This window comes from Cnephaeus nilssonii, assembly GCF_951640355.1.
Source record: "Cnephaeus nilssonii genome assembly, chromosome: 7".
Taxonomy (NCBI): Eukaryota; Metazoa; Chordata; class Mammalia; order Chiroptera; family Vespertilionidae; genus Cnephaeus; species Cnephaeus nilssonii.
Window position 1 is genome coordinate 25,979,014 of NC_137078.1, and position 20,068 is coordinate 25,999,081.

A 20,068-nucleotide genomic window follows, 5' to 3' on the forward strand; every position below is an offset into this window, starting at 1 on the left:
GCATTCTAATATCATAAACACAGACTCCCCAATAATGTCATCATAAAAGGCAACATCTAAAAATAATACTCTCGTGCTGAGTATCATAAATATGGCCACTGTCCAATGTAGAATGTGACCTAGTTTTTGTTTTGTTTTTTCCAAAAGCAATACACAAATACAGGGTGTCCCAAAAACTTATACACACTTTGAATAATTATAAAGGCAGTGTTTATTAAAATACATTTCATTTCCAAAATGTAATCGAATCTACAGACATATAAATGTATCTGTCTCATGGGGATTAGAATCCCTCACCTTACAATCAGGTAGGTCCTATATTGGCCTACTAGTTGCAACACCTGAAGCAAGTTCCTTTACACCTTGAACTTCAGGTTTCTTATCACTCTAAAGGCAACAGCAACTTGACTTGTTTGCCCCAAATAAATATTCAATAAATGAAGGTTTATTTTTGGCTATTTTTGTTATTTCTATTGTTTACCTAAAGTAGATGGTGGGGCATTAAAAGGCCAAAATGTTAAAGGTTGTTCTCTGTCTTGGAGGGAGGAACGCAAACATTTTTTAAGTTCTTGTCTGTGCTTTTCTCTAGCTCTCAATTTTTCTACAATGAACATTTTAATGCCTTAGTAATCTTTTCTATTCAATTAGTCACTCTCCTGAATTAATGACACTATCAGATTCTAAAGAAACATCTATTCTCTACAAAAAAATAAAAACGATTCCTGCTTAACCTCCTCCTGTCCTCCTGCTAAGGATGTCGTCAGTTTGAGGCCGAAGGCAGTAACAAGCTGACAAACCCAGAGTCCCCAGGGGCTCAGTGAGGGAAATTCAGTGCCACTGACCCCTGGCTCAGCTCCAGCTCTGCTGGGGGAAGGGATGTAGGGAGACCTGGGCACACAATCCTGCAGGCAGCTGGGTCCTCACTGCAACCCCCAGAAAAGCAATGCATCTGCATTCTTCTGGCCTCACCAAGTGATCAAGCTCTGGAACGGGGCCTGTGCAGAGTATTTTTTTACCCTTTGAGACAGTATGGATGGACCCGGAGACTATTATGCTAAGCAAAGTAAGCCAGTCAGAGAAAGACAAATATCCTATGATCTCACTTATAAGTGGAATCTAATGAATAAGATAAACTAACCAACAAAATAGGCCAGAGGTGAAACCATAAAAGTCCTAAAAGAAACCATAGGCACCACAATCTCAGACATCTCTCGTAGCAACATGTTTACAGATACATCTCCTACGACAATGGAAACTAAGGAGAAAAACAAATGGGACTACTAGTACATCAAAATAAAAAGCTTCTGCACTGCAAAAGAAACCATCAACAAAATAACAAGAGAGCCCACTGCATGGGAGAACGTATTTGTCAATGATACATCCGATAAGGGGTTAATCTCCAAAATATATAGGGAATGCATACAACTTAACAAAATGAAGATAAACAATCCAATCTAAAAATCGGGCAAAGGACCTAAATAGACACTTTTCGAAAGAAGACATAAGGAAGGCCAAGAGACATGTGAAAAAATGCTCAAAGTCACTAATCATCTGAGAGATGCAAATCAAAATGACAATGAGATATCACCTCAGACCTGTCAGAATGGCTATCATCAACAAATCAACCAATAACAAGTGTGGGCGAGGTTGTGGAGAAAAGGGAACCCTAATACACTGCTGGTAAGAATGCAGACTGGTGCAGCCACTGTGGAAAACAGTGTGGAGTTTCCTCAAAAAATTAAAAATGGAACTCCCATTTGACCCAGTCAACCTGAAACACTCAACAGAAAGAATATATGCACCCCTATATTCAAAGCAATGCAATTTACAATAGCTAAGACTTGGAAACAGCTTAAGTGCCCATCAGCAGATGAGTGGATAAAAAAACTACAGTACATTTACACAGTGGAATACTACGTGGCAATAAAAAAGAAAGAACTCTTACCATTTGCAACAGCATGGATGGACCTGGAGAGTACCATGCTGAGCGAAATAAGCCAGTCAGAGAGAGATAAGTATCACATGATATCACTCCTATGTGGAATCTAACGAACCAAATAAACTGATGATCAAAAATAGATCCAGAGTCATAGAAGCATGAACAGACTGTTGAAACTCAGAGGGAAGGCAGGGGAGGGTGGGTGGGAAGAGATCAACCAATGAAATAATATGCATATATGCATAACCCGTGGACACAGACAATGGAGTGGTGAGGGCTTAGGGGTGGAAGGAGCAGGCTGGAAGAGGTTAATGGGGGGAAAAGGGGGACCTATGTAATATTTTCAACAATAAAGATGAAAACAAAAAAACAGGCCAGAGATATGGATGCATGGAACAGAATAAATTACCTCAGTGGGGGTGGTAGGGGTGGGGGGATGCGGGGGGAGGGCAGCAGGAAGCGATTAACCAAAGAACATATATGCATGGACACAGACAATAGCATGGGGAAGACCACGGGAGAGGGGCTGGAGGGAGGTGGGTGGAGGGAGGCAAAAGGGAGAAAATAAGAGACCGTCAACAACAACAACAACACAACAAAGCACCCTTGGACACGTAGGGTAGCTGGCATTGAGAATTACTACCCTAGCAGGTCCATGAACCTCTAAGCACTTATCCTCCAAATGGAAGGAATTTCAATTCTCTCAAAATTCAAGGCTCTCCCCCGAATCTGTATGGGCGGTGGTAGGAGAGTGAAGAGAGGCAGAAGACTACTCTGGATAGTTTGTTTTTTTATAAGACTATCTTATAAACAAAAACTTTTATCTTAGATTTATACAGGTGTATAACAAAAACCTGGTTAATTTCAAAATTGAAAAGCTGATTTGTACTACACTGATCAGTATAAATGAGGCTTTTAAAGAGATAAATTACTCATTTCCAACCTAATTCTTGAGTTAAGAAAAAATCTGGTGGCTTGTTTGGTTTTTAGAGTTTGTAAAACCCTAATATCTCCTCCTCTTTAAACCTCACCTCCTTTCATCTTATAGTGACTGCATAGAGGTTTTTTAATGAAAACAGAAATTTCTCCAGTGAGAGTGACACAGAAGACCCCAAATGACTAACTCAAACATGTACAAATGACTAACAGTGACTTCATATCACTTAAATCAGTGGTCGGCAAACTGCGGCTCTGTTGACTAATGAGTTTGCCGACCACTGACTTAAATCAACTTTTGGGCCACCTCTTGATTGCCTGTCTAGAAAAAAACTGTTTTCCCTTTATTCTCACATTCACACACACCTGACACTGGACCTGTGGGCTTTCTCCACCAGGCAATTCTGCCTCTAACTGCCTGGAGTTGCCATCACATCCACAGGTTAAGGGCTCAGTCTCACAAGACTGCCCCCAACACCTCAGACACCAGTTGCAAGTCGAGGTAATCACCTGTGCTTCTGAACAACCAGCTATAAGGCAAAAGTTCCCAAATCTCCTCCTCGGGTCCAATCATTTGCTGGAACAACTAATAGAACTGGAGAAACATTTACATTTACCAGCTTATTATGTAATAAAGAATATGATAAAGGAGATAGATGAACAGCCAGATAAAGAGGTACAAAGGGTGAGGTCCAGAAGGGTCCCTGTGCAGGATCTTCTGTCCCCATGAAGTTGGGGTGCGCCACCCTTCCGGTACATGGATGAGTTTGTTCACCAACCCAGAAGTTCTCTGAACCCTCTGCTTTAGGGTTTTTAACAGAGACTTTATCACAGGCACAATAGATTGTTAACTCCATTTCCAATCCCTCTTTCCTTTCAGGAGAATGGGGAGTGGGGCTGAAAGTTACAAGTTTCTAATCACAACCTGGTCTTTCTGGTGACCAGCCCTCTTCCTGGAGCCACGAAGAGTCCCTTCATTAGAACAAAAGATGCCCCTCTCACTCAGTGAGTTCCAAGGTATTTAGGAGCTCTACAGCAGGAACTGGGGTCCAGGGACCAAGATCAATGTGTGTGTGTGTGTGTGTGTGTGTGTGTGTGTGTGTGCGCGCGCACATGTGTTTCTTATTATTTCACATTTCCCTAACCTTTCAGTCTCTCTCTCTCTCTCTTTCTCCCCAAGGCCCACCCTCACCTCCCCAGGAGCCTCATATCTTTGAAAGACTTAAATGTATGCACCATTCTATGCTTCACAGTCCCAGGCAATGTAGCAAGAAGAAAAAGGAGGTAGAGGGAGTTGCAGGTACTATGCGCCAGGCTTAGGGTCAGGTATTTTATACATACAGGGTTGGGCAAAAGTACATTCACAGTTGTTCATTAGGAAAATAATACAATAATTAATAAATAATACAAAAATAAATTCTGTTTAGAGTACTCACAACTGTAAACCTACTTTTGCCCCACCCTATGGGCAATCCTCTAATCACAGGATTCCTCTAATGTGGCTACTGTTACCCTAGATCACAGACGAGGCTTAGGGGCGTTAACAAACATCCTGAGTCAACAATGCAACAATCTCAATTGTCTACACTCATAAGCAGAATCAATGAGTAATACTAACACATCAAATCCCACAAGCATTATGGGATTTCTATGAAGCCAATGTATGTGTTACATTTAAACGTGTTTGCATTCCCTCAGGAAAAAGATGCCTAATGACAACTGGAAAGTTTGTCAGGGAAAAAGGAGAAGGAAGTCTGGATTGGCCACCAACAATCCAAACTGGAGAACAGCAAATGGAAGTGTCTGGTAATTCAGAGTTGTTATTGCTGGCTGGTCCTAAATCCAAGGGAAAACACGCTTTCGATACGGATTACAATCCGAGGCAGCAATGACTTAGCAGTGACCTCTAACTGTTTTACTCCTTCATCCCCTGTTTCTTCTTGGAACTGCTCAGTGTAGCTTGCAGGAGCTTATTCCATAGTCCTGAAGACACAGTTATATCTTTTCTTTTTAAATATATTTTATTGATTTTTTACAGAGAGGAAGGGAGAGGGATAGAGAGCTAGAAACGTCGATGAGAGAGAAACATCAATCAGCTGCCTCCTGCACACTCCCCACTGGGGATGTGCCCGCAACCAAGGTACATGCCCTTGACCGGAATCGAACCTGGGACCCTTGAGTCCGCAGGCCGACGCTCTATCCACTGAGCCAAACCGGTTAGGGCGACACAGTTATATCTTATTGTGTTATCTGGAAAAAGTGACAACAGGTCTCTTCATATAGGTATGGGAAAGCACAGATGCCTTTTAATTAGAGAATTGGGGTGATTTATTCAGGCTTTTGGGGTAAGTGAAATTATAAAATTCTAGAAATGGATAGCAGCACCTCAAGCACTGCTTTCATTTGACTATTAGTTGTGCAATATAATAGTGTACAAGAATCTATACTGCTTTTAAACAGGTTACATTCCAATTAGGAAGCACAGCGCCTAACACACAGTAGGTGCTCAACAAAGAAAGACCTGCTGGATGAGTGAAGAAAGAAAGGAAAGGTAATGAAACAAGCATACAAAAATAAATAACAAAATGTGGTCAATGTAATGATAAAGGTATGAAGTATTCTTGAAGTTTGGAAAGTGGAGACACTGCTCCCAAGCAGAAGTCATGAAGGTCTTCATGAAGACAGACTATATATGGTCCTGAAAGATTAGGCTATTTGTCAGTCTACCCTTTTCACCTAAAGAAGCATAGGACATATTATTTCAGTAGCCTTGAAACATATGCTTATGACTTGATCTAAAACAAATATTGTGCAAAAAAAGCAGTAATTTTTAAATACCCTTTTCCTCTGGAAATTTGGCAACTAAATCTCACTGAAATGTCAGAAACTAATATCTCAGTTTTCTGAGCTGTAATGGATTCAATATGGTACTTAAAAAAAAAAATCTTTCTCCCATCTTTCTGCCACATGTAGGTTGTCCTTGAATCATTCATTATCTTGGAACTGAAAGTCTTTAGAATTTAACTCTTTTGGAGGCAACATCTTTATCCAGCAAAGAAAATGTAGTGTTTTTATATGTGGGAAATACTCATTTATTTTTTTATTTATGCATTCTGTAAGACAAGTTCAATTTAGACAACCAATCTCATGAAATTTTATAGTCTTGCATGTCAAAAAAACAAACAAACCCATAATGATAAGGACAAGAGTTGTTTAACTCTAATACACATGCAATTGCTACGCAAGCAAGTTGGCACAAGTTCCTTCTTCTTTAAGACCTCCCTTATTTGTTCCAAAATAATAAAAATTCAAAGAGAAACAAATTCAAATCTTGGAAAAACTCTAAGGTGCTCTAGAATGCTTTTCCATCCTCTCCCCTGCGCCCCTCCCCATGCATCTGCTACATATTACCAACACTAAAACAACAGAAGACATCTATAAACAACATTTCCTGCAAGGAAGACACAGACATTCTGGTGGGTATCTTAGGAACAGATGTTTTAGTACATCTGAAATCCAATATTCAAGCAGTGATGATATACCTCACTGTAACATAACAAAGAAATATGTTGTACTTGATTTGTTTTTCTATATAATAGCTCCTCAAGGCCATTCTAGCTCAAGCTCATTATTCAACTGTCTTGCTGTCACTGAGCACAATCTTCTTCAGAATCTGAGAGTCTAACCATTTGAAATGGAAATGAAGTCTCACAAAGGCTGTACCAGAATGCTGCACACACTCACAGGATCAGAGAATACTAGCAAGTATCAGTCCGATCTCATGTCACATGTATGAAACTTGCCCAAGTCAGCGTGACTAGCCAAAGGCAGACAGGACCAGGGTCCAGGTTTCGGGGTTGCCACTTGTAACAAACACACGTACCCAATGACTCTTGCAACTGGAGCTTTCCTGGTGAGGATACGACGATTTCTATTCAACAAAGAAGAGCTGACCGAAACAGACCTTGAGTTTCTCCATGGTAGGTAAGCAAGAAAAAAATGGATGGTTCGTGGACACGTTTTCCCCACTAAGCTTTCAAATACTTTGTTACAGTTTTGTGTTTGTTTCAAAGAGGGTTTTAAAAGTTTGGGTGAATTATCTGGTAGGTTGGTATGACAGCTGTATTCATGATGAGAATTGCTCTTTAAAAGTAATTTGACATCTGTAGCAGGCATTTTCCTAGACTGACTAACTGCTGTCTGGTTTGGTTGTGGTGGTAATAATTAGCAAGGACAATAACAACGGAAGTGAACATGACTGAACTTACTGTGCCCAGCAATGTTCGCAGAACTCTACAGACATTAACTCGTTTAATCTTTCAGCACTAAGGTCTTATCCTCATTTATACACGAGGAAACTGAATGGAAGAGAAGGTTGTACTGTAATGAGCCACGAGTCCTCTGGTATTCTGCTTAGCCAACTGGATATACCACTGGAATGGGAAACTTTGTCCTTCCCATCATTGTTCCTCTTCTTTCAAAATGCACCAACAGAGTTCACGGAGAACTCCCATTTCCCCTTACCAGACACAGTGAATGGGTTTTCAGTAGCAGATCTAACAGGAGGGGCATTTGTAATAGGCAGGCAGGACTTAGAGTAATGCCTGCATAATTATTTTATGTAAAACAGGATGATATGCATTCCAAGTCCTACAAGTTTCTTTTCCCTATAACAAGAATTCCTGCAGTTAGCAGTTTTTTATGACAAACTTTTTAATTGGTTAGGATTAACATATATGACTCTAAATCCTCAAAGAAGTTTTAATTGGTCTTTGAAGAATGGAAGTATTTGCTACACAAGTACTACATTACTCTCCTAAAACCTATTAAGAAGCTTTGCTCTCACCTGGACTTCAAGTAGCTTGGTTCTATGAACTCTGCTCTAATTATATTAAAGAAAGATAAATCAAGGACATTTTACCTTCTTGACTTTCTGGGGAAACTCTAATTACAGGCAGCTTAGTTGGTATGGACTTAATTGTGTCACACCCCTACCCCCATTCATATGTTGAAGTCCTGACCCCCAGTACTTTATAACATGACTAGATTTGGAGATTGGGGGGGGGGGCGGTGTTTAAAGAAGTGATTAGGTTAAAATAAAGTAATCAGGGTGGAACCTAATCCAATATGACTGGTGTCCTTATAAGAAAGATTAGGGCACAGACACATACAGAGGAATGACCATGTGAAGACAGAAAGAAGACGGCCATCTACAAGCCAAGGAGAGAGTCCTCAGAAGAAGCCAATCCTACCCACACCTTATTTTCAGAATTACAACCTCCATGACTGTAAGAAAATGAAGTTCTTTTATTTAAGCCACCTGGTGTATAGTACTTTATTACAGCAGCCCTAGCAAACTAATACAGTTGCTTTTTGCTTTCTCAATTCAAAAGGAAATACAGCAGAAGCTCACTATACATATGATTCAGAAAATGATGGGTCGTACATACTATTCATTACAAACATTGAAGAAGCTCATGGTGAGAATTAGGCAGCCTTGCCATAGATACCACATTATTTGTCTCTTTATACTCAACAATGCAAGGTATTCTATATCAATAAACATATTTCTGTTCACTGACATTTAAATTATGCCACCAGCAAAACAATCTGCAGCCCACTAGGTTTAAATTTTGGTGCTGCCATTTAATTGGCTGTTCAATCTCCAAGTTGGAGCCCCACCCTATCTTTAAAACGGGTACCTAGCTCATAAAGTTGTGGTAAGGATTAAATGGGATAATATATTTCAGAGATGACATTGGCTAAGCAGCTCTTCCAGTACATATTGGATGCCTATGAGCCATGGTTATTGGATTTATCAAAAACAGTAAAGTCCAGCCAGTGTGGCTCAGTGGTTGGGCGTCAACCCATGAACCAGGAGATCACAGCTCGATTCCCAGTCAGGACACATGCCTGGATCGCAGGATCAATCTCCAGTAGGGGACATGCAGGAAGCAGCTGATCAATGATTCACTCTCATCATTGATGTTTCTATCTCTCCCTCTCCTCTCCTCTCTCTGAAATCAATAAAAATATATTTTAAAAACAACAACAAGTCATAGCTCTCCTCTCTCATGCACTGGCTCTGGCAGCTGGATGTAAGTTGAAAAACTAGAATAAAGCAGGCAATTATAAAAAACGATACCTGTAGTTTTAAACATTCTTATGTTAATTTACGTATATGATATAAAGGTTCATTCATTCACCAATATTTAGATGTGAGGCAAAGGCTACTTCTTTGAGAATGGTGTGCTGAATGGGGTTCTGGTTGTCTTTTCTAAGTAAACTATACCACGATGCATTACCAATTTTCAGTCTCTGTCTTTTTAAAGAGGATCAAAAACTAAAAGATCTTTAAAAAATAATCTGAATGCAGGAGCCACCTATATTTTGGTAATATCCATCTTCCTGTACTAAATTCACTGCAATATTTTTTAGTACAGTGCTTCTCAAATGTTAGCATGCTTCCGAATCACCTGGAGGGTTTGGTAAAACACATTTCTGGGCCTTATCCACAGAGTTGCTGATCCAGCAGGCCTGGGGCAGGGCCTAAGAATCGGAATTTTAACATGTCCGCAGAAGCTGCTGCTGCTGATGTAGGAAGCACACTTTGAGAACTCACCCTCACTGATCCTATCTTCCAGATAAAGTGCATCTTTTTGCATTCATATTTCATCAATTTACATAATATTTAATTAAATTCCATCACTTAAGGACAAATACTACTGATGCCTGGTAGCGTACAACTCCACTGGGAGGGGTGGAAGTACTTGGGGATCCAACTGGGATGTCCATTGTGTAGACCCTGAGAAAGAAGATACTTACTAAGAAGGTCTCCCAGTGGCTAACTGGTCTCAAATATAAAAAACAGGGCCAGCCAGCCATTCCTACACAGGGACCTCTCACGCTGCACTTCAAGGAGAAGCCTGCATTAAATTAGCTATCTCTGCACTAAACTGTCTGCTTGTACTTCTGCCTTCTGAGCCAGCACTTATAAAGGAATTCTTAGAATCCGATTTCAACCAATAGGACTGAAGCTTCCCCCCATCCAATCAGAGCCAGTCATATCCCCATCAGCTTTTTCACCAACCAATCAGAGTAGTTCCAATCTGACCAATCAGGACAGTGCCTTTTGGACCAAACTGTAAGGATTTGGAGTCTTCATTTGCATGAGGACGGGCCAATCAGGGATCAGGGGAGGGGACTTCTGTCTATGGGAGCACACTTTCCCTTTCCACCAAAGACTGAAGACTGTTTCCCAGGCTGAAGATGATTCACCAGAGTGGAGAAGACCAGCTCAAGGGCAGAGATGTCTGGCTGGAGAGAAGCCAGGCCTCAGGGTTACCTCACCCAGTGCCTCCTAACAGCCATGTGGTGTTGTATCACAATTGAGCTGTTTGATGAATAAAGTTTCCTTCTTCACTACACCCCAAATCGGAGATTCTTGTTGGTGCTGAATTGACCCCCAGGACTCCCAGTTTGTCAATGGACATTTGACCCACCATGGAGATTAGTTGACTTGTCACAGAAAGAATAGAGAGCACCAGTTAAAGCAGTAAATTGGGTAAATGGAGATAAGTTGAGAAAACTTCTAGGGTATTAGGCTGATGCTTATCACTTTCCTGGATTCACTCTCAACACATAAAAGAAAAGAATAATGAGCTAGAAATATGTGCTTTTCTAATCACATATTTTATACTTTTCTCACTACTCTGCATCGCAGGCTATAATCATATTAGTATACTTACATAGTAGTATAAGGTGATCAATCCAGCTTTAATTTTAAGTATGAAAATACCCTGTTGAGAGTTGACAGGGAAGCCTTACTCCTTTATTACTGTCATTTTCTGAGAAATCAGGTGGCAATTCATGATTCAAGACTTTTGTGACTTTAACTTTCTTTTTAAACCTCACGCTGTTTTCCAGGAGGAATTTCAATTGATCCATATACTAGTACTCCGGAGTCCTTCAAATGCAGACCCAGGACAGTGGAACTTATTTGTGCCTTTCTGGCATCAGTATGCCCCAAATCTATTTTCATTCAATTCAACAACACACATACATGCTAGAACACAAATTACCGCCCCCCCCCCCCGCCCATATCTTTTGGATATCCAGTTGCACTAATAAATCAAGGAGAGAGTAATCAATTGTGACAGCTTGTCACAACCCCAGTTGCACACACATAAACTGGAGGTCAAGGACAAAGAAGCCATGGCCACCTGTGGTCTCCTTCCAAACCACACAGGCACTGGAAAACAGCAGAACCCCAAGGCTGTAAAAATTACAATAGAAATTCCAGTTCAATTTCACTTCCAAAATCTAAAGAAAACCTAAACTTATTCAGAAAATATATATCCCATGATTTTTGCATCTGATTTGTTTTATGCTTGTTCTCTTCTCAATTAAAAGAAATGAAAGACATAAGGACCAGGAAAAAAAGGGCACTATCTTTATTAGCAAATAATATGATCATTTAATAGAGTCCAAAACAATCTGCAAAGAGGTATTAGAATTAATGAGACTTTAGCAACATTACTGCCTATAAAAGTCAGCATATTCCATAGTCAACAATATTATTCTGAGCTACAAAAAAAGCTCAGAAATGCAATCTAAAATGACCACTTGTGCTATATTCACTTGTGCTATACAGCAATGAGAATGGCAAACTACAACTAAGGGATCACAAAAATAACACCAACCAAAAGAAGCCAGATACAGAAGAATAAACACCATGGTTCACATACATAGAGAACAAAAACAGGCCAAACTGAGCCATGCTTTTGAAAGTCCAGACAGTGGCAGCCCTTGGAGGCATGGCAGCCCTTGGGGGCATGGCAGTAATAGGGAAGGAACAGGAGGGGGAACTGCTAATGTTCTGGGTGCTGGTGTTTAGTTTTAAAATTCAGCAAGCTATACATTTATACCTACAGAAAAATGCATGTATTACATTATGTATGTCAATAAAATGTTGTTTTTTTTAAAAAACATATCACGTGAAATAGCAAAATAAAAATGTTAAGTACTAGGCCTAGGTACAAATCTGACAAAAGATACATTTTTAAGGAGATATACCATATTCTCAGCTTAGAAAATTCAATACTGTAAAGATATCAGTTCTTTCCACATTGAGGTATACATCCAGTGCAATCACAAAATAATTCCTGAATGGAAATCTATAAGAAGGACCAAGCTACCCCTGAAGCAGAACAAACTATCCCTGAAGTTACCAGTAAAGCAGAGGATGTGGTTATGCCTCAGGGACAGACAAACAGAACACTGAAACAGAATCCAGTGCTGAGAAAATGATCCTCAGTTATCTGGAAACTTTATATGACAGAACTAGTATCACAGATAAGTAGTGAAAGGCTGGACTATTCAATAAACAGTGCTGGGGCAATAGGTTATCTATATGGAGGAAGAAATGAATCCCTACCTCATACCATATTTTAAAAAATCAATTTCAAGGATTTAAATGTGAAGTGCAAAACTTTGGAATTTGTAGAAGAAAATACAAGAGAGTATTTTTGTGACCTTCGGGTAGTAAATGACTTTTTAAAGTACGCACATAAGACATTAACCTTAGATAAAGGTAAAAGGTAGATCTGAGTATTTTTTAAATTAGAACTGATAAACAAAGAAATTAAAACCAACTACAAGTTGAGAAAAGATATTTGTATATGACTAAAGAGTAATATGCAAAGTATGTGAATAACACCTACAAATCCTATTCTCCCTCCTCCCCCTTCCCTTCTCCTTCTTCAATAATACCCTTAACATTTCATGTAATACTGGTTTGGTGATGATGAACTCCTTTAGCTTTTTCTTGTCTGTGAAGCTCTTTATCTGACCTTCAATTCTAAATGATAGCTTTGCTGGATAGAGTAATTTTGGTTGTAGGTCTTGGCTTTTCATCACTTTGAATATTTCTTGGCACACCCTTCTGGCCTGCAAAGTTTCTGATGAAAAATCAGCTGACAGCTTTATGTGCACTGCCTTGTAGGTAACTAACTGCTTTTCTCTTGCTGCTTTTAAGGTTCTCCTTGTCTTTAACCTTTGGCATTTTCATTAAGATGAATTTTGGTGTGGGTTTCTTTGGGTTCATCTTGTTTGGGACTCTCTGTGCTTCTTGGATTTGTATGTCAATTTCTTTCACCAGGTAAGGGAAGTTTTCTGTCATTTTTTCAAATAGGTTTTTGATTTCTTGCTCTCTCTCTTCTCTTTCCGGTACCCCCATGATGAGAGTGTCGGTACATTTGATCAGAGGCTCCTTACACTACCTTCAGATTTTTGGATTCTCTTTCCTTTTTGCTCTTCTGATTGGGTGTTTTTTGCTTCCTTATATTCCAAATTCTTGATTACATTCTCAGTGTCCTCTACTCTACTGTTGATCCCCTGTAAATTATTCTTTATTTCAGTTAGTGTACACTTCATTTCTGACTGGTCCTTTTTTATGTTGTTGATGTTCTTACTAAGTTTCTTGAAATTCTCACTAACTTCCTTGAAGTTCTGATTAAGTTACTTGCGCATCCTTATCATCATTGTTTTAAACTCTGTATCTGGTAGTTTGCTTGTTTCCATTTCATTTAGTTCGTTTTCTGGTGATTTCTTCTGTTCTTTCATTTGTGACAGGTTTCTTTGTCTCCGAATTAGGTAGATCTGCTGTCCCCCAGACTTCAAAAAGTCATCTTGTGTAGCATGAGCTACAAAGCAATCTGCAGATGACTGCTACTTGTGTTGGGCTTGGAGGTGCTCAGGAGAGGCCATACTGTGAGCCAGGGTGGGCTGCCGCTAATGCCTGACCTGGGGCCATTTATTAAGAGGTACGAGGCATGCTGATTCCAGATGCTGCTTGTTTGAGAGACTTTAGGAAAACCCAAAGCATGAGGCAAGTGAGGCCAGTTGTATGGAAAAACCACTGGAAATGACTTGGATGAGCCTGCAAGTAGGGAGGGTGGAGTCTCAGGGAATCACCAGGGTGGGGCCAAAAGTGTGAGCCAGGTTGATGGAAATTTAGATATGGCACAGCCTGTCAGCTCTTTGGCAGAAAGGGTGCAACAAAGGAACACTGGCCTCTGCCAGCACTTCTGTCTGGGAAAAACTGCCCCTCCAACTCTTGGCCCTATTCCAGACAAGTTACTTCCTCCCCAAATGTCCCAGGCTCCTTTCAAGCTGCTGCCCTGGCACTGGAGCTCAGAGGGAGTGAGTCTGAGTAAGTCTTTGAATGGACCCTTTAAGAGGAACTGCCTGGGACTCCAGCAGCCTCTGCGTCACGTAGCCACAATCCCCACTGGTTTTTACAGCCAGAAGTTGTAGGGACTTCCCAGCACTGGGACCCTGAGCTGGGGGCCTGGTGTGGGGCAGGGACCCCTTGCTCCTCAGAAAAACCTCCACAGCAAAGATATCCCTCTCGATTTTAAACTGCCACACGTGGTATGGAATCAGCTGGTTCCACAATTCTGCCACTAATCTCTGCACCTCCTTCTAGTTTTGATGTGCTTCTTAATTCCCTAGTTGTAGGACTTCTTTCAGCTAGATTTCAGGTGGTCTTGAATAATGGTTGTTCTGTACTTTAGTTATAAATTTTTATGTGGTTGTGGGAGGCGGCATTTAACTACACCACCATCTTAAACAGAAGCTCCTAAAAGTATTTTGGCAGCAAAGGTTTAAAATGTGAAATTTTCCTATTCTTGCAACTTGACATTTTTTCAAAGTTAAAAAAAACAATTTAAACTGTTGTCCAAGGATAGACTAAAAACTCAGCACAGGAAACATCATTTTATATTGAGAACACACTTTAATGCCTCTATCCTATTGCAACCATTTGTTTATGGTAATGAATCATGTAACTGAGCTACTGCTCAGGAGCATGTGTGCTAGAATGACCGCACTGAAGTACTGAGCAGGCTGGACTTCATCGCTAAAGTGTCATGGGCTAAAATTAATTTGCATTGAGTAATGAAGTATTTTGTATGGCACCAAAAGTGGTGACACTTTGGGAGTGGCCACTGCAGATTGACAAATTTCTGTTTAAAAAGAGTATCATTTTCTTTGGGAAAAAAAATAAAAAGAGGCAAATGTCTCCCAACTTCCAAAAAAAAAAAAAAAAAAAAAAAAGACAGAAAATCAACACACTGTCTCAACACTATAGATTTTCAAAAGAAAAATACGTTATGCTGCATGAACATTCAAGGAGATGTTGTTGTTCCAAAACTTGACACATATTCTATCACGAGTCATCTTTTACAATAAAACAGGGCTGAGCAATAGTGGGACAATATAAAGCGAAATCCACACTCTAATAGATTTATATTTTCCAAATAAAGATAAGCATCCTTTTTCTTTACATTATATTCAATATGAACACACACGTCAAATGTACAATATACAACATGACCTCAGGAAAAACAAGATCAGATGAGATGGAGTGTATGCCACTCAAAGGAGATGCTGAAAACTCAGCCACCACTATACATCATAGCTCATTAGAAATTTACATTAGCTTCCTCTGGGTCAAAAAAGCTCTTTGCATAAAAATATTTATTGTGCCCTGGTTTGCCATAAGTATAAATCTTTTAGGGAAAAGTCACCAGAGTGTACCATAGCTCATTGATAAGTTAATTACTAGTGAGGCAAAGCATGTGACCAATGGCTTTGGGGAAGGCCTTGCTTAACATTTATTATAGTAACCACAAAGGCCTTCCTGCTGTGAATTAAAGCCACCCACATCATTTTAATTCTGGCTACTGAGCGATTAGAGAATTAACAGGCAGCTGCTGATATATTTCACCACTTTAGTATAAACAACTGTGACAGTCTGGAGACCTTGGCTATATAAGGGGCCTCTAAATGTATTTTGTTGTTAGCGCAGGATTCATAAGGAGGGGAAAGTAGCTAGGATAGAAAAAGAAAAAACATACTTCTAAACACAACCATAAAATATATCTGACACCAGTGTTCTTAATTTTCTAGAGTTGTAAAACCTTTGAAATTCTGAATAAAGATATGAACTCTCATCCTTGGAAACTGCACATGCATCCACAAACACATCATTTTACATTTAATTTCAGGGGTTCACTGACCCCAGTTTAAAATACCCTGTACTGTATAGGTAGTCATAATATTGCATAACACAAGGTTAAAAAAAAATAAAAAGTACAGCTCAAGCTATTATGCCCAAAGAATGACAAATTAAGAGGTGAAGCCAAAACTAAACACAGTTAAGAGATGACAAAGATATTACTGGTGGACTTTAAAAGAATAATTATAATGGTTTTTATATTAATAAAATTCACTAATTAACTAACATGATACACAATACACAGTCACAAACTTATTTTAGCTAGTTAGCTCCCTTCTTCCTAAACAAAGACTTGTACTAAGACAATTATTAATTACAACCAATTTACTGGGCACTCACAATGCAAGAGTCTGCTGAAGACAAAAACTATTGACCTGAATAGTTTTCCTAGAATATAGTCTTTAGCATACTGCTCTGATTGTTTAACTTAATCCTTGTTCTTTTGTAAATCCTGTTCAAATGTAAATTACACCTGGCAGAGTCTCAGAGTGTGGGATATCTAATCTTTTCTGTTGATCAGCATAAACACAAAATTAGAAATCTCTACTTCCTAATGAATAAAGAGAAGAGCTGAGAGCAATCTGATTCAATTCTAACAAACCAGAAAGGATTTAAACAAATATGAGTGCAAACTTTATTTCTCATTAGAGAAACAGAAGATTAAAAATATAACTACTCAAATACATCTGATGTTATAAAATGGCTTATTGATGGATTACAAAATAAAGCACTGTAATTATGGATTTCATTTGTCAAATTTACCTTCTTAAACTCTTTAGGACCAACAGATAGTAGACCATATGTACACAAACACATTCCTGTCTTATACACTATTTTCTGGATGAATGCCCAATGGAATTTTAACAAAAGCATTATTTATTCAACAGCTGAGCATCTTACACAGTTACAACAGCAATAATGATCTCTCAATCTTAGGAATTATCTTTATTTGTCTAGTAATCCTCAAAAACACTTTTAATCATACTAAACAAATCCTAATGAAACATTTAAAAAATACTTGAAGATTAAATACCCCTTTTAACCACCCACCTAAAAAAGCCCGAGGAACTTAAGTTTTTTTTAACTTTATTTTCATTTTTCTAATCCTCACTCAAGGATATGTTTTTGCTGATGTTAGAGAGAGAAGAAGGGAGAAGAAGAGAGAGAGGAACGTCAAATGGTTGCCTCTCATACACTCCCCCAACCAGGGATGGAATCTGCAACCTGGGTATATGCCTTGACCAAGAATCAAACCTGCAACTTTCAGTGTTCAGGATGACACTCCAACCAACTGAACCATACTGGCCAGGGAAATTGTTTTCTTAATTTTAAATTTCATTAAAAAAAGTCTTAAAAGAATATAATACTGTTGGCTGTGAATGATGAAGGCCTGGAGAAAAGAAGATACCTACTAAGGGCTCCCAGTGGCTAATTGGACTCAAGTTTAAAAAACAAAGCCTAGCAGCCATTTCTACACAGGGACCTCTCATGCACACTGCACTTTAGGAAGAAGCCTGCACTAAACTACCTGCCCCTGCAACTGAACTACCTGCCTGTTTCTGCCCTCTGTCTAAGCCAGCCCTTATAAAGGAGTTCCTTAAATCCTTGTTCAACCAATAGGACAGAAACTTTCCCCATCCAATCAGAGCTCTGCAGCTATATCCCACCCACTCCTCCCCCATCACCTTCTTCACTGACCAGAGTGGCTCCATTCTGACCAACCAGGACAGCGCCATTTGAACCAATCAAACTGGAGAATTTGGAGCCCTTATTTGCATGAGGATGAAGACCTTTTGTGTATGGCCTAACAGCTAAACTGTCATATGCTTACCATCACAGTGGCTTCACACACTTTTCCAAAAAGCTTTAAAAGAACACTCTGAGGTCTTGGGCCAGACTTCCTCTAGGAAACATTCAGAGAAAACATTTTCAATACAGAAATGTCTCTGAAAGCTGTCACCAAACCCTACTACTGAAGTAGTCTTTGGTCTGTAACCTGACACAGAAATAGAAAACTCTTCATATAACAGGCACCGCCTCTACAAACCATTAGGCTTTCATCTAGTTACAATTATACCTTGTGCACAATGAGGAATTTAACCAAAGAATAATCACCAACCATTCTAATCAATTGAATTTGTCTTCAGTGACATTAATTTCCTCTACTATCTCCAGATAGTCAACGTAAATTCCTCAAAAGATACTGAAGCAGATTGCAAAAACTATTCTCTGAAAAATGTTATATCTGACCCTTCATTCTTCTTAACAGAAATGTTTCCTTTTCTTTTTTTTTTTCAATTTCTCTTTGAGAATAACTGTATTTGCATAGAATGTTCTGTATCATACACATTTAACTCTGTATCTGGTGAAAACTAGATACAACAAACTTCTTAGTATCTGAAATGAAGTAAAAATGTCTATAAATATCCCAATACATAGTTTGTTGCTTATAACATTGGCTCTCAAGCTATAAATGGTAAAAGACTATTCTCTGTAAGTGTAGTGCAGCTGTTATTTGAATTTTGAGAGACAAAGTCTACAATAATTGGGTATTCTAACAGCAATTTACTTTTCCCCATCACTATCCTTATATTTCAAACTGGAAAACTCTGTTCAATTCCTTCATCTTTACCTTGAATGTATACTGTGATCTTTTCAATTAATTCCTGTTATATGATTTTTTATTAAATTTTAATTTCATTTACTCCATCTAATCCACTGTCATGGTTTTATTCATACAAATACTAAATTGATTTTCATCCACTATTTTCTTGAATGTATAAAAACCCAGGTATACAATTATTTGGGCGATGCTAACATTTATTTCTAAATAAAAAAAAAAAACCTACTATATTGGTAAGCTATATACAAGTCACTATTTAAGGAGCTACTGATCATTCATTCAATGTTTATTGTGAGGGTTCGTGCCAGGTATACCACGACAAGCACACTACCATGATGTCTGAAGCTTTGTGGGAGCTCCTAGAGACATTCTCATTTATGTTTATAGAGTCTGCATAAAAAACATCCATACCCATACAAAGCCATGCATTTTATGTATATTTGCACTTACTAATTGAGCTATATCATGCCTGGGAGTAATAATGTAAAAAGAAGTTTATAAAATATTCAGTTGCCTCTAAAAATAAAATTCTTGGCATACCAGATGTTTCTCCGTATGAACACATCCGAATTAAGAGTTGGACAACAGGAGAGGAAAGAATGTGTTATTCTTAGGAAAATAAACTGGCTAGAAACAGCAGTCACTGTAAACAACCCTAAAACAAGATGATTTCAATATCTGTTCTATCTGTTCAGTATCTGTTCTAGCTTTATCCCCAACAAGATCTATCCTGCCTGAAGTAGGGAGGACTCCTCTTCAGGAAAGAGAGAGCATTTTCAATTATATTTATTAAACCTCCACATTAACCACCAAATTAACATGAAAATCAGGGACATCTAATGGTAGGTTTCCTTATGCAATTGAAAGCTCACAGTTCCCATCAATCAGCAAGCTCTTCCCAATAGGATGCAATTAAAGTCTAGGGAAAGTTGCATTATGCATTCTGAATGGCATTTGTGATTCTCCAACCAGTAGAGAAACTTTTTAGGGGTTAAAAGTTGCCAACATGGTAGAATCATAAGGACACAGGTGAATAGGAAATTAAAAATAACAAAATTCCTCACGACTGGGGAGCCATGAAAAATTATTTTGGATTTGGTTTGACTGTGAACACTAATGGATCAGCCTCTGGGCACCAATGTTTTGTTGACTGAACCTAACAAATAACAACTGAAAATAACAGAGCTAAACTTCAAAACCAAGTCATCTTTGTCAAGCAAAGCTCTCCCCCAAATAACTTTTTTCCTTCTATATCCTAAATATGCATTTGTGGATGTGATCATGCTGGCCAACAAAACAGTGACTACTTTAGAGTCATAATCTTCAACACTATTATGTGAGTGGATAGTCATATCAGTTACAGTTCACCCCTCTTCCTCTCCACAGGAGCTATATGAGAATATCATCTCCTGCAGAGACGTGAAATCTCTAAGTTGATCCAAAGGGGACACAGTTTTAAATGTTTGAAAGATACTTTTCATGTCATTCC

The 20,068-nt window shown here is 38.9% G+C and overlaps 1 protein-coding gene across 4 annotated transcripts in view; it reads right to left on the minus strand.

Moving 5' to 3' along the window:
• Nucleotides 1–20,068, minus strand: part of KIF13A (kinesin family member 13A) — a 208,699-nt gene that overhangs the window by 161,520 nt on the left and 27,111 nt on the right. The gene's annotated exons all lie outside the window — the stretch shown is intronic.